Source organism: Cnephaeus nilssonii (assembly GCF_951640355.1).
Source record: "Cnephaeus nilssonii genome assembly, chromosome: 19".
Lineage (NCBI taxonomy): Eukaryota > Metazoa > Chordata > Mammalia > Chiroptera > Vespertilionidae > Cnephaeus > Cnephaeus nilssonii.
The window spans coordinates 25541863-25556071 of record NC_137090.1 but is presented as its reverse complement, the minus strand read 5'-3'; the positions used below and the strand labels follow the sequence as shown (position 1 = coordinate 25556071).

The 14209-nt window shown below is 43.5% G+C and overlaps 1 long non-coding RNA gene and 1 pseudogene across 2 annotated transcripts; one reads left to right on the top strand and one right to left on the bottom strand.

Moving 5' to 3' along the window:
- Nucleotides 1-481: 481 nt before the first annotated feature.
- Nucleotides 482-991, bottom strand: LOC307115753 (myosin regulatory light polypeptide 9-like; annotated as a pseudogene). The gene has a single exon. The product of its transcript is annotated as a myosin regulatory light polypeptide 9-like (transcript).
- A 2469-nt stretch (nucleotides 992-3460) lies between these two features.
- On the top strand, nucleotides 3461-13970 carry LOC307115716. The gene is made up of 3 exons (XR_013815124.1): nucleotides 3461-3603; nucleotides 12312-12543; nucleotides 13767-13970. It is a non-coding gene; the product is annotated as an uncharacterized lncRNA (long non-coding RNA).
- Nucleotides 13971-14209: the final 239 nt, after the last annotated feature.

Genomic DNA, 14209 nt, shown 5'->3' with positions numbered 1-14209 from the left:
GGGTGTTCTGGAGCAGGGCAGAGGGGAGGGCTCTGTCACCCTGTCCTCGGGAGGACCGTGCTGTGGTGCGGTTCGTGAGTTTGTGGCAGCTGGGAAAGGGCTTCATGCCGCGCATGGGGTGCACTTGAAGTGGTGCACAGGGCCCTTCCTGTGGGGAGAGCCCGGGGATGGGCAGGGAACAGCTGAGCCTGGGCTTTCCTTCGGGGCCTTCCCTTGGCACCTTTGGGCCCAGCCCTCTGGCCCAGCTCCCTAGATGATCCTTTCTTGAAGGGTCACAGTGGGCACCCCTGCCTCACAGTGGCTGTGTGATCCTTGCCTGGCACTGCTCTCTCTGGGCCTGTTTCCTCCACTGGGGGCGGGGCCCTGACTCCTCAGAGGGAGCCTCCCCTGATTGGGACCCATGGGCATGAGCAGGTGCAGACTGTGTGTGTGTGGAGCGGGTGACTGGGACAGGGGCCTGGACATGGGGGGCTTGGGAGGCCTAGTCGTCTTTGTCCTTGGCACCGTGTTTGAGGGTGCAGGTGAACTCCATGGAGCTGAAGTTGCCTTTCTTGTCAATGAGTGGCCTCACGGTACATCTCGTCCACTTCCTCGTCTGTGAAGCGGTCACCCATGGTGGTGAGCAGATCCTGAAGATGGATAGAACCTGAGGCCTCTTTGTCGAAGCAGGCAAAGCATTGTGGATCACGTCCTCGGGGTCCGTGCCATTCAGCGTCTCCCCAAACATGGCCAGGAATATGGTGAAGTTGATGGGCCCAGGGACCTCGCTCATCATGCCCTCCAAGTACTCATCCGTGGGGTTCTTCCCCAGGGAGGCCAGCATGTCATGCAAGTCCTTCTTGTCAATGAAGCCATCTTGGTTCTGGTCGATCATGTTGAAGGCCTCCTTAAACTCCTGGATCTGGGACTGGTCAAACATCGCAAAGACATTGGATGTGGCCCGCTGTGGCCGCTTCTTGGTGATCTTGGCCTTGGCTCGCTTACTGAACATCTTGGCTTCAGGTGGGTGGGCTTCCCTGGTGCGGAGAAGGTACTCTTTCAGTGCGCAGAGCTGGTGTCCTGTATTTTTATTTCCTATATTTGCAACCTTGGCGGAGGGTACTCAGCTTGTAGCAAAGGACACAACTGGGTATGGGGAGGCCGCTCCTGAGCAGCTAGCAGCTGATAAGCTTGTTTGATCTGCTCACCATCTCCACTTCTCTCCCTTTCCACAGCCCTTGGGGACGTCTGCCTAGTGTGCAGGCTACGCACCTGCTCTGCACCAGATAATTTATATTAAGGAATTACTGTTGATTACGCTGTATCATAATAGCATTATCATTCTTTTTAAAAGGAGGTTTTATCTCTTAGAGATGTATACTGAAATATTTATAGATAAAATAAGCTATCTGACGTTTGCTTCAAAATAATATCAGGAGGGAATACATACTGTCGGAAAAAAAGCAGATCATGTTTGGCCGGTGTGGCTCAGTGGTAGAGCATCAGCCCATGCACCAACAAAGGATTTCGGATTTGATTCCCAGTCAAGGGCACGTATCTGTTCGGGGTGCATTCAGGAGGCAACCAATTGATGTGTCTCTCTCATATTGATGTTTCTCTCTCTCTCTCTCTCTCTCTCTCTATCTCCCCCCCGCATCTCTCTTTCTCTTCCCACTCTTCCCTCTCTTCCACTGTCTCTAAAAAGTAAAAAAATAAAAAAAAAAATCAATGGCCTAGCTGGCATGGCTCAGTAGTTGAGAGTCCACCTATGAACCAGAGGTCACGGTTTGATTCCCGGTCAGGGCACATGCCCAGGTCGTGGGCTCGATCCCCAGTGGAGGCAGCCAATCAATGATTCTCTCTCATTATTGATGTTTCTATCTCTCTCTCCCTTCCTCTCTGAAATCAATAAGAGTATATATATTTTTAAAAATCAATAGACAAAATATCCTTGGGTGAGGATTAACAACAACAACAAAAGACAGGTCATGGTTGCCTGGGACTGGAAGCAGAGGGCACAAGACAATTTGGAGGATGATAGAAATGTTCTTTATTTTGATAATGGCGATGTTTTCAAGGTGTGTTTTTTATCTGTTGTATGTTAAACATCTCATCAAGTTGTATGTTAAAATGAATCCAGCTTATTGTACATAAATTTTGTACATAATAAAGGTATACATTTAATAAAGGCATACCTTAATAAAAGTACTAGTTAAACAACTAAAATATGGAAGGAGAAGTGGATGAGCATATGGATTAGACAGGGTTAGCCACAGGTTCCTGGTTGGTATGGCGGATGATGCTTATGCATAAAGTTCATTACACTGACCATCTGCTCTTTGAACTATCTATGTTTAAATTTCTCCATAATAAAAAGTTTTTCAGCCCTGGCCAGTTTTGCTCAGTGGATAGAGCATCAGCCTGCGAACTGAAGGGTCCCAGGTTCGATTCCAGTCAAGGGCACATGCTCAGGTTGTGGGCTGGATCCCCAGTGGGGGGCGTGCAGGAGGCAGCCAATCAATGATTCTCTCTCATCATTGATGTTTCTCTCCCTCTCCCTCTCCCTTCTTCTCTGAAATCAATACAAAAAAAAAGTTTTCCAAAAGATAAGGCATATATGCCGAAACCGGTTTGGCTCAGTGGATAGAGCGTCGGCCTTTGGACTGAAGGGTCCCAGGTTCGATTCCGGTCAAGGGCATGTACCTTGGATGCGGGCACATCCCCAGTAGGGAGTGTACAGAAGGCAGCTGATCGATGTTTCTCTCTCATCGATGTTTCTAACTCTCTATCCCTCTCCCTTCCTCTCTGTAAAAAATCAATAAAATATATTTAAAAAAAAAAGATAAGGCATATAAGACAATAAAAGAAAAAAGAAAAAAATTCCAAATTAGATGTTTTGGAATTTCTCAATAGGAGCAAGTTGCTTAAAAAAAATTCATTGCTGTGAGATTTGGGTGCGATAACTATGAATGACTGGAAGAAAATGGTTACCATCTAGAAGGATTTTACATTTGTATTTCCTCTGACTCCAAGTTCTCACTGCACATTAATGAGCAAAATTGAAGTCCTAAAAAAGTAAAAACATCAGACAAAAGCACAGGATCATATTACTGTGTAAATGTCCTTTCAATCTTTCTTGGTTGAGTGCAGCTGCATTTTTTAATGTAATGGGCCTGTATTTGCCACCTGTTTTCTGGTTCCCAGGGAGGCTGACTCATAGTTGCAAAGGGTGGGGTGTGCAAGAAGCCCTCTGGAAATTTGGTGAAGCAGAACTTTGAAATACTGATCCAGCCACAGTTACAACCACCACTGATCTGGCCAGGCATTGCGTGGTGGCGGTTGGGATGCTATGCTGTTAGAAAGTGCCCCGCCTCTCCCCACAGGGGTGGCCTCCGTTTTAATTGCTTCTTAACGGTTGGGAACCGGCTTTCCCGCCAAGCGTCTGAGGGACACACCCGGTTCCCTGGCTCGGGCTGGATGTGAAAGTGAAAGGTTCTGACTGAACTCGCTGGCCGGGAACTGTCAGGAGGAAGAACAGGTGGCGCTTAACTCGAGGGTGCTCCCAAGTGGCTGTGGACCAGCAATGGTCCCCTACAGAGAGAGGCAAGATGTGTGAGCCAAACTGTAAGTATGGAAGTATCAGTACTGGACACAGAGGCCTTGGTTGTAACTTCCACGAGTGGCTGGATATGCCAGCATCACAGGGGACACCAGGAGCTTAGAACAAATGCATCATTATGCTTGATCATGCCCTAGCTGGTCTGGCTCAGTGGATAGAGCATCGGCCTGCAGACTGAAGGGGTCTGGATTCAATTTTGGCCACGGGCACATGCCCGGGTTGCAGGCTCGATCCCCAGTGCGGGGCGTGCAGGAGGCAGCCAATCGATGATGTTTCAAATATCTCTCTCTCCCTTTCCCTTTCTCTCTGAAATCAATCAATATATATATATTTTAAATTGCACACTAATATTATTTTATAAGGACACTATACATCATATGAGAACACTGTTTGCCTTTTTTGAATACTATTGTTTTGCTGCTTATTCAATCTTTTAAAAATGAATTCTAGTAATAGCATGTGAATTTTTGTGTGTGCATGCGATGTTTCACTTTATTTTATTTTTTAAATATATTTTTATTGACTTCATAGAGGAAGGAAGAGAGATAGAAATATTAATGATGAGAGAGAAACATTGATCGGCTGCCTCCTGCACGCCCCCACACTGGGGATCAAGCCTGTAACCCAGGCATGTGCCCTGACAGGAATCAAACCATGACTTCTTGGTTCATAGGTCGATGCTCAACCACTGAGCCACAGATATTTCACTTTAGTCAAGAACAGAAGGGTTTTCAGACACAAATACCTTAATTGACCAAAACTGATCTTAAGGATTCATTGTAAAGCTGTCACAGCAGTAACAAAATATATGTCTTTGGACTTAGGATATAAAAAACAGATAAAAGCTATTTCTACAATTTCTTTCTCCATCTAAAATCATTTTGCTGTAAAATTAAATATTAAATTTTCTGCCATGCTCGTGCCATGGAAAAACTGTAATCATTAATCTGAGTTGGATTGCATTCTCTAGGGACCTGTTTACACTGTCAGGAGGATGTGACAGCCACTTTTCAGGATCACAATCCAACAAGCACCGTGCAGCTCAGAGGTTTTTAGTTTTCACATTCAGTGGCAGCTGTTCTAAATGCAATTTTCTTCAGATGTTAACGGACAGGCCAGAATTGCATTTGGCTTTCTGAGTCATAACTTTGTTATAAATAATTCTTTTTTTTTAATGGTCCTCATTGTTTTAATCAATAATTAGGTCTTTGTTTCTTGAAGAATATGAAGTGTCAGGGGTTTTATCTGAGGTTCTCAAATTGTGGGTTGGAAGACTTTTTTTGGTTCATTTTCATTTGATTAGTGATGAAATCTTTATTAAATAATTTGAAGTCCTGTCTGCAAATTTTATGTGGGTCATGCTCAGCAGAAGTCTGCTCACTTTCATTGTTTCCATTTTTCTGAAATGTAAGCAGACTGCTTTCTATTTCTTCTCTGAGCTCCACTTTTGAATTTTCTATCTCTGTGATGATCTTGACTTGTACTCATTTTCAAAATTATTTAAATAAAGCTGATATTTATATCTACATTTTTGGGAAACTCACATCTTATTACATTTTTAAATCAAAATTCATAATTCTAGCCTTCGATGTGCATCTAGTTGCCACTGTATTTGTCCATCCAGTTGCCAATTCATATAATGTTTCATGATTATTGCATCTAGACCTGCAGACACACAAATTTAAGAGTAATATGAATTATTTAATGTCATGAAATATTTTTGGCTGTCACTTGCAACGGTTGCAAACAGCAGAACCATGTACAGCTGGGTAATACCTTGTTATACAAGAGTCTATTCATGCCATCTGAGAGGAAGGATTTGACATGTTAATTGGTTTGTCTTTTATTCTTAAGTGCTTCCTCCTCCTCGCACTCTGAAGCCGTGTCTAGCTCCATATTAGCAGCAGCACAACCTACAAATCTTCATGGCATTTGGTCTCAGTCCCTTTCTGTTTCAAGGACATAGGACTAAAAATGTAACAAAGCAAATTCTTGGGTTTATACTAGTAGACTGTGCTGTGCCAGCACTGGGGGCCAAATCCCAACTGATGGGCATCCTTACATTCCTTGATACACTTATCTGTTGTGTTCATGTGTGCGGTCCTCCAACGCTCAAGGCCTGGGCCCCTTCTGCTTGGGTCAAGGGCAGTGGTGGCCAATTTGGATGCTGTTTGAGGAACCAGTGAGAGATCCAGGGAGAGTGGGATTCTTGGCATACTAAAGACTGGGAGAAAGGAGCCACCCCAGGAGAGATTTGGGAGAGAGGGCAGAGGCAGATTTCCCATTAGGCCAATGAAGCTCAGCTTTAAGGTCCCTCATTTGCACAGGTTGCTCCAAGACCTATGCCTAAATTTGTCCTTCCTTCCTTCCTTCCTTCCTTCCTTCCTTCCTTCCTTCCTTCCTTCCTTCCTTCCTTCCTTTCTTTCTTTCGTATAATATTGCTATTTTCATTTAATATTTTATTTTTTAATCCTCACCCAAGGACATGCTTAGAGAGAAAGGAGGGAGGGAGGGAGGGAGGAAGAAAGAGAGAGAGAGAGAGAGAGAGAGAGAGAGAGAGAGAGAGAGAAAGAGAGAGAAACATTGATCAGCTGTTCTCCGTACTCTCCCTGATTGGGGATCGAACCCACAACCCAGGTATGTGTCCTGACCAGGAATCGAACCAGCAACTTATTGGTGCACAGGATGATGATGCTCAATGAACTGAGCCACTCCAGCTGGGCTGTGTTCTTTTTCTTAAAGATGGCTTTCAGACGACAAAATTTAAGTTTGAAAAACCTAAGGTCCGATACCAGGGCCCCAGCCAGGCAGGTTTGGGTCCCCTTCCCGCAGCGTCGTGGAGTCCTCAACAGGAACCAGAGGCACAGGAGCTGGAAGGTGAAGGCCATGACAACCCTGTTGGATTTCACAGTAACATCAGAAACTGAAGAGCGGATTCATCCAATTTCTGGAGCAGTGCTGATCAATAGAAATATAATGCAAGTCACATGGTAATTTACAAGTTTATAGTGGCTACAGTTGAGCCCAGTAAAAATAATCAGGTGAAAGTATAATCATAATGTATTTTCTTTAACTCAAGGTATCCAAAATATTAACGAAGGCCCTACATCTGGTGTGCATTTTACACTTGCTGCACATCTCAATTCAAACTAGCCACATTTCAATTGCTCAACAGCTACGTGTGGCTAGTGGCTACCATATTGGGCAGCCCAGCTTTAGCTAACCCTCTGTCTCTATCTTCCAGTCAATGCCTGCCATGAGTACTGTGTCAGTTTCCATTTGCTGCTGTAACAAGCCACCCTAAATTTAGTGGTGTAAGACCACACAGATTTATTCTCTTACAGTTCTCAAGGTGAGAAGTCCAAAATGGATTTTACTGGGCTAAGATATTGGTCAGGCTGCCTTCTTTCTGGAGAAACTGTTACCTTGCCTTTTCTAGCTTCTAGAGGCTGTCCACATTCCTCGGCTCACGTCTCCTTCCCTGACTGTACCCCTGCAGCATCCCTCTCCTAAGGACCCTTGTGATTATGTTGGTCCCATACAGATACTCCAGGATTTCATTAATCCCTTCATCTCAAGATCCTTCACTTAATGACCATGTAAGGTAGCACAGTCAAGGTTCTGAGAATTAAGATGTAGACATTTTGGCGGGGGGGGGGGGGGGGAGGGGGCGCATTATTTGGCCTACCACGGGTACTTAGGAGAGCCTGAGCCTTCAAGGGAAAGGTGCTGAGGCCTCTAGTCAAAGTAGGGTTAGGAAAAGAAGGAATGGCTCCATTTTGTCCAGAGTAAGAACAAGAATGAACTGATGAAATATAAGGAGGATTACTTTGTAAAATATTTGACTGTCTAAACCCTATGCTGTATACCTGAAACTAATACAAAATACTATTGAAGGTACACTGTAATTGGAGGGGGGGAAAAGAATGAGCTGAAATTCCATAGGAGGAAAACTAGGGGAAGCTGAAGGTGTTGAGTCTTTGGGGGAAATCCTGGCTCAAAGTCATCCCAACCAGCAGGATCCTTCCCTTTTATTGTCACTTAGGGAACTTGTCACAGTTATAAGTCCTAGAACGGATCTTCTCTTCCAAGGATCATATCTGTTCCACACACCTCGTTCCTCACTATCTGCAACACACACACACACACACACACACACACACACACACACACCCCTCAGTGCACAAATCAGGGCAGAATTCTCATGACGTCCTCAGTGGTAGAGTGGATCATTTAAAAGTTAAGACATTTATTGAATGAAAAATACATATATACTTCATTTTTTGCAAAGGAATATATTACAATGGAACAGTGGGCTCCCAACCAAGAACTCAGCACACAATAAGTCAGAGATATGGTCAAAATAGATCCTCAGAGGAAAGATGATAAAACCCGTAATCACCTAGAACTGTGGTCGGCAAACGGCAGCTCGCGAGCCACATGCGGTTCTTTGGCCCCTTGAGTGTGGCTCTTCCACAAAATACCACAGCCTGGGCGAGTCTATTTTGAAGAAGTGGCGTTAGAAGAAATTTAAGTTTAAAAAATTTGGCTCTCAAAAGAAATTTCAATCGATGTACTGTTGATATTTGGCTCTGTTGACTAATGAGTTTGCCGACCACTAACCTAGAACAATAAAAGTGTGCTGCTCCTGCTTCTATAAAACGGACTAAAATGCACTCTACCCAATGATTAGGCAAGGGGTCCAATGAGTTGAAACGAGCATGAAAGTGCCATTGAATCAAACATTTGAACCACAGCTTAATCTGATGGCCATGATGTGGTCAATGCTAATCTTGCTCAACTTGTTAGAGTTTAGGATGGCTCATCTGAGATAATTTAATGGTGCAAGCTATCTCACAGATGCCTTTATTTTCTCCTGGTGTAGTTCCCTGGAGCAAGCAGAGGTATTTAAAACTGCTTCCATGAGTCAGGACATCCAATGCTCAAGGCATTATTGGTAATGCGGTCATCCTAGCTGACCTGGTGCAGAGTATTGAAGACACAAGGAGCCCTGGAAGGGGTGGGGACCTGGAACTTGACACACCCACTCAGAGTATGCCCTGGAAAGGCAGCCCACAAGTGTGGGTGCTGGGAGGCTGTCCAGTTTGGCAGGCAGCACACGGAAGCCGTGGAGCAAGGCAATGACGATAAGCAGTTGTTTGGTAAAATAGAAGGCATGAGGAACAAGCGGTGGCTAAAGGATAGCAACAGAACAGGTAATAAATTATCAACCTTGGCATTGTCAGTGCCCCAACCACCACTTAAAATACTTCTGAGTGACTCTGAAAATCCGTGACATGCAGTCACTTGTCATTTTGCCAGGAGAAACACCTTAAACACCTGAGTGTGTGGATAATAGTTGAATGAATGACCAATATTCCATCTCACCATGACTGTGGTTCTTCGCTCGTGGTTGGGCATACAGAACCTTTTCTTGGGTGATTTAAAAAATAACAATAACCATAGTATTTTTTTTTTCCTTTGGAAAAGAAAGTCAGCTGCTGATGCCGTTATTAAGCGGAAGAGAAATTCAGTTCAGAAAATGAAATATAATTGAATGTTGAACTCAGATGTGCTGGACTCTAACAAAAAGAAAAGAAATGTAAGCAGCTGAGTATGACACAAAAACTGGTCATCAAGGGAGAATTCCATTTTATTTATTTAAAAAACACATATTTTTATTGATTTCAGAGAGGAAGGGAGAGGGAGAGGGAGATAGAAACATCAATGATGAGAGAGAATCATTGATCGGCTGCCTCCTGCATGCCCCCTAGTTGGGATGAAGCCCACAACCCAGGCATGTGCCTTTGACCGGAATGGAACCCGGAACCCTTCAGTCCGCAGGCCGATGCTCTATCCACTGAACCAAACTGGCTAGGGCAGTGATATTTTTTAAAAATATGTTTTTATTGATTTTTAGAAAGAGAGGAAGGGAGAGGGATAGAGAGATAGAAACACCGATGAGAGAGAAACGTCATAGTTGGCTGCCTCCTGCATGTTCCCTACTGGGGATTGAGCCTGCAACCCAGGTATGTGCCCTGACCAGGAATCAAACCAGTGACCTCTTGGTTCATGGGTTGACTCTCACTCACTGAGCCACACTGGCTGGGCTACATTAGTGAAGTTAATTTCAGGTGTACAATATAGTGATTTGACATCATGGAACTCTTTTTCAAGCAATACCTTCCAGCCTTCTGAGCAACTGCTTTTTACAAAGAGCACACTTTGGGAAATGATGGTCTCAGGAAACATACTCCTCATGAAAACTGGTTAATTCCAGGATTTTCTCAAAGAATCTACTGTCTCACTATGTTCTATGGAAGCTAAGCTTGGTAGAACAAGCTGTATTTGGCTTTTTCTGTTTCTAGTCTTCATTCTTTAACAATAACTCTCTACAGTTAATGCCAGCATTCAAAAAGAACGAAAAATATGCATATTAAATCTCATGAGACTACCCAGTACTCTGTCCTCAGGAAAGGACCACAGCTGGTCCCAGTGGGAGATCGCCCTTGAAATTCCGTCAATACTTTTTGACTGATAGGGAGATGAGATTTTTTTTCCTGCTCCTATTATTCATCCTGTTAAATCCCAGGCCACCAGCTCTTATGCCATGTTTTTCCCTTACACTGTACAGAACCACACATGTTTACCGAAAGCTGTCTATTCTGTGTTCTGGATTATGTACACTGGCCAGAAATTTATCAGAGTACAACTAAATACATGGAAATGGAAGAGGCCTACCAGCAGGAACATATTTTATTGGAGGGAAAACATTCTAATTATGTACATTTTCCTTGTATTGCTATTTCTGATCAGACAGAGTGTTTACTAGATCATTTGAAAGGATAAAGAGTGTCTATCTCAGTGGGTCTCACATGAAACTAACTTGTGGAGCTCTGAAAAACTATAAATAATTGGGCCCTATCTGGGACTCTGAATTAGAACCTCCAGGGAGAAGCTTAAGTGCATGTATTCTTTTTTAAAAAATATATTTTTATTGATTTCAGAGAAAGGAAGGGAGAGGGAGAAAGAGATAGAAACATCAATGATGAGAGAGTATTATCGATCGGCTGTCTTTTACATGCCCCCGACTGGGGATTGAGCCCACAACCCTGGCATGTGCCCTGACCAGGAATCAAACCGTGACCTCCCGGTTCATAGGTCGACACTCAACCATTGAGCCACGCCGCCTGGGCCAAGCACATGTACTCTTAAAAGCTTTGCAATTTATTCTCTGGCATTTACGTTGTGGCCTTTCTTTTTTATTTTTATTATTTTTAATTGGGTTTATTGAGGTGACATTAGTTAATAAAATTCTATAGGTTTCAGGCGTATGTGGCCTTTCTTTTTAAATAAACAATTTTCCCATATGGCCTCGCCTAAATATTTCTCCTGATTTTGATTTAAAGTAACAAAGAATATTTTTAAAAATATATTTTATTGATTTTTTTTACAGAGAGGAAGGGAGAGGGATAGAGAGTTAGAAACATCGATAATAGAGAAACATCGATCAGCTGCCTCTTGCACACCCCCTACTGGGGATGTGCCCGCAACCAAGGTACATGCCCTTAACCGGAATCGAACCTGGGACCCTTCAGTCCACAGGCCGACACTCTATCACTGAGCCAAACCGGTTAGGGCACAAAGAATATTTTTAAAGAAAACAAATTAATTCCAAAACCACTTCCCAAACACTAACAAATGTTGTTTTTCCATCTCTGGCTCTGGTCCTTGTCCATGTAAAGAAATCTTTGAATTCTGAATTTGTCACTTAGCATTTTATTTTAAAAAATTTCCATGCTAACCTATAGTGATAATAATTGTCATTTTAGGAATTATATAATATTCCAGCAAGTATTTATTTGTATCGTAATTTAGCTAACCAATTCCATACAATTGGACATTTAAGCTGTTTCACTATTTTTAGTTGTTCTAGAGAAAATGGCAATGAAGGACTTGATGTGTATGGATTTTGCTTTTCTTTTGAGTCAATTCCATTGGGATAATTTTCTGAAAATCTGGTTTTTATTTCTGGAAATCTGGGTCAAAGGATATGAACGTTTTTTATGACTCTTGTTAATAATTACTAAATTGCTTTCCAAACGCTTGAACAAATTCACAAAGCCAAGCCCCAAGTCCATGGTATAACTGCTGAGGTTTTCAGGGAAGGGCTGGCAATACTAGAGGTCTTTTGGATGCTCCCATGACAGGTGGAAGCAACATGTCCAAATATACCAGTCTCAAGAAGAAAGGGGAGAAACCTGATATCAACAGCAGTGTTACAGCACTGCTCAAATATCTCACCTACCATGAGCCAGCACGGTCCTTGCATTCTAATTCTCAAAATAACCCTGGCAAGTTAGATCTTACTGCCCCTCATTTTACAGATGAGGAAAGGGTGGGGAGAGAGGTTGAATTACTTGCCCAAGGGTTATACAGCAAGTTAGTACTGAAATAAGGGTTTGAACCCTATGTTTGACCACTGCTATATATACACCACACTGCATTTTCACATCATTGATTTCTGAAGCAGCCACAGAATCCCACCAATTGGATGCCTTCTAAGTCATAAACTGGCTGTAAATGGAATATGATAGAACAGATGAGGTAGGTTAACCATGTCCACAACCCCCTGCTTCTTCTGCCATCTGGAAGTGCATGGAGCCTGCTTCCTTGAATCTGGGCTGATCCGGTGACTTCTTTTAACCAATAGAATGCAACCTGAGTCATGCAGCCTAGGTCTGGGCTTATGTAGAGAGGTCCAGCTTCCTTGCTGGAGAGGCCACAAAAAGAGAGGAATAAATGCCTGACCAGCTCAGCTGTTCCTATCACTGAAGCTAAGGCACTAGACATGTGACACCATCTTGGATCCTCCAATCTCAGTTAAATCACCCAGCCAACAATATATGGAGCTGAAACAAAACATCCTGATGAGCTAATAACCAGTGAGTGTGTTAAACCACTTTCAGTTTGGGGGTGTTTTGCTGTGCAACAATATATCACTGGAGCAAGACATTTTATTTTGGTGAATGTCAAATGCAGAAAGAGTACCAGTGAGTTATACACGCAAGCTTCCCTAACACAAGCAGAGTGAAACTCACTGACATTTATCACTTCTCATCCCTTCTCTGTACTCACCTTTGTCACAGCACTGACCCCGCTGCACATGGCCTTTACCTGTGTTCACATCTGCCTTTCCTACGAGGTTGGGAGTATTCACCTTGGTAACCACAGTAACAAGGCCTGGCACAAATTAGCTGCTAATACATATTGGTTGAATGAATCTTGACTTGCTCTTGATGGATTGATAAAAGCCCTTGAAATAGAATATAGCTTTTATTTCTTGAGCTCAGCACAGTGTAAAATACTTTATATGGATTATTCCATTTAATCTCCACACCCCATGAGTAGGTCCTATTACTATCTTCATTTTACAGACAGGGAAACTGAGAGGCTAGGTAAAGTTACTTGAGGTTACAAGTGTTTTTTTTTTTTAAAGTATCTGTCTGAGCATGGCAAGACTCTAGGCTTTGGCAGCAATTAAATGAATGAAGCCAATGCAGCGTGGTGCACCAAATCCCCAGAGGCCTGGTTGGGTGATTGTGCCATGGTAGCACCAGCTCTGTTAGGACAAACTCTGAATTGCAGGAATGTCATGGAGGGTTGTGCAGGTCATGTCTTGTTCAAGGACATCCAGCCCAAGGGCAAGGAGGCACTGAAATCTAGACTGTGCTATTGCACTCTGCTCACCACGAAGCCGGACACAGACCTCTATCTGCCTATTGCCCAATTTGCACAATGCTACTATGAGCAGTGGCAGACATGAGTGGAACAGTCAGTCTGTGGGAAACTGGAGAGCCTCATCATAAAAAGAAAGAGATTACTAAGAAATGTGCCATGTTTTAGAATGGATAGAGCAAGAAAATGGTTCCAGAGAGACGCAGGGATGTGTGGAGGTTGAGGAAAATGGCAAATTTGGGTGCAGTATCTGAGCCCCATCCCCAGGGAAGTTACTGTCTCCTTGCAGTTATCTGAGACTTCTAGATCTTGCTGTTTCAGGCCACCTCACCTGCAATGACGCACTGAAACATATGCAAACCAACAAAATAAACAGTGCACAGCAAATTATAAACCCTGCCAGAGAGGGCTCACTGCAGTTTTCTTATAGGGTCCAGGCAATTCAAACATCCATAGCCAAGCATCCAGCATGGTCCAGTGGCCTCCTGGGAGGATCCCAACAGTTGGACCAGGAGATATCTCCCACGGAGCAAAATGAGGAAGGTAACAATCTCTGATTATTTCATTGTTTTCTCTACAGGCATGAGCTTGGCTATAGTTGAAGGATCTACACTGGTTTTGGGTAGAACTTCATTCACCCGGCCCGAAGTAGTTTACAGACTTTCTTAGGCTCCACTTCCAAACTGACTGCCATTGGAGGAAGCGGGGAAGCGTGGAGGGGGCTCTGGGAAATGGCAGCCATACCCCCACCAGCACCCACTGAGCAGAACTGGAACTAAGATCTTAAGTATACTATATAGCTGGAAAATTCCCCAGAAATATGTGGTGGTGATGGTGCCAGAGCCTGGGGGAGTGCCTATGTGAGGCCCTTCA